This window comes from Schistocerca serialis, chromosome 7, assembly GCF_023864345.2.
Source record: "Schistocerca serialis cubense isolate TAMUIC-IGC-003099 chromosome 7, iqSchSeri2.2, whole genome shotgun sequence".
Lineage (NCBI taxonomy): Eukaryota > Metazoa > Arthropoda > Insecta > Orthoptera > Acrididae > Schistocerca > Schistocerca serialis.
Genome location: NC_064644.1, coordinates 338395700 through 338396958, shown reverse-complemented (window position 1 = coordinate 338396958; position 1259 = coordinate 338395700). Strand labels below are relative to the sequence as shown.

The following is a 1259-nucleotide window of genomic DNA, read 5'->3' as shown; positions in this document are numbered from 1 at the left end:
CCGCGGCAGCTCCTTGAGTCAGCCCCGCCAGCGCACCACACCATGCACCGGCGCCATACCACAGCTTGTCAGTGGCAGTCCACAGCGGGCTCCTAATGTGCCCCAAACTGCTGTAAACACTGGCACTCCAAACTGTAGACTCTTTTAGAATGAGATTTTCACTCTGCAGCGGAGTGTGCGCTGATATGAAACTTCCTGGCAGATTAAAACTGTGTGCCCGACCGAGACTCGAACTCGGGACCTTTGCCTTCCGCGGGCAAGTGCTCTACCAACTGAGCTACCGAAGCACGACTCACGTCCGGTACTCACAGCCTTACTTCTGCCAGTACCTCGTCTCCTACCTTCCAAACTTTACAGAAGCTCTCCTGCGAAACTTGCAGAACTAGCACTCCTGAAAGAAAGGATATTGCGGAGACATGGCTTAGCCACAGCCTGGGGGATGTTTCCAGAATGAGATTTTCACTCTGCAGCGGAGTGTGCGCTGATATGAAACTTCCTGGCAGATTAAAACTGTGTGCCCGACCGAGACTCGAACTCGGGACCTTTGCCTAGGCAAATATTTTAATCTGCCAGGAAGTTTCACTGTAGACTCTTTTTCCGACGTGGCGCGCCGTCCCAGGAAAGCTCAGAGTGGCACGGCATCTGCCCTCACAGTGACGCATCTACCGTCTGGTTGGAAAGGAGCGCCAGACACTCCGAGCTGCAAGGCGCGCAGGAAGACAACGAGCGTGCCGGTAAAAGGCAAACCGAAGACCATACTTTACTGGAAGAACACTTGTAATATGCAACCGATCTACCAAATGTAACTGCGCAGGATTTCGTGGCCGTTGGCGAGGGAATTAAAATTTAATTTTTTTTTTTTTATATTTTACACGTCTAGTTCCGTAGGACCAAATTGAGGAGCAGATCTCCAAGGTCATGGAACGTATCAGTACATGAACTTACAACATAAAATTAATAACAGATAAAATGTTTATGAACCCAAAAAAAGACAAGCCTTAAGTTCAAGTAAGCTAAACCAACAATGTAACATAGGAATCAGCTTAATTTTTCAAGGGAATCCTCGGCAAAATAGGAGTGACCCATGAGGAAACTTTTCAGTTTCGATTTGAAAGCGCGTGGATTACTGCTAAGATATTTGAATTCTTGGAGTAGCTTATTGAAAATGGATGCAGCAGTATACTGCACACCTTTCTGTACAAGAGCCAAGGAAGTGCGATCCTAATACAGTGTGGATTTCTGCCTAATATTAACTGAGT

The 1259-nt window shown here is 47.3% G+C and overlaps 1 non-coding gene across 1 annotated transcript; it reads right to left on the bottom strand.

Annotated features, from left to right (window-relative positions):
• Nucleotides 1-213: 213 nt before the first annotated feature.
• Trnap-cgg (transfer RNA proline (anticodon CGG)) lies at nucleotides 214-288 on the bottom strand. Its single transcript has one exon. It is a non-coding gene; the product is annotated as a tRNA-Pro (tRNA).
• Nucleotides 289-1259: the final 971 nt, after the last annotated feature.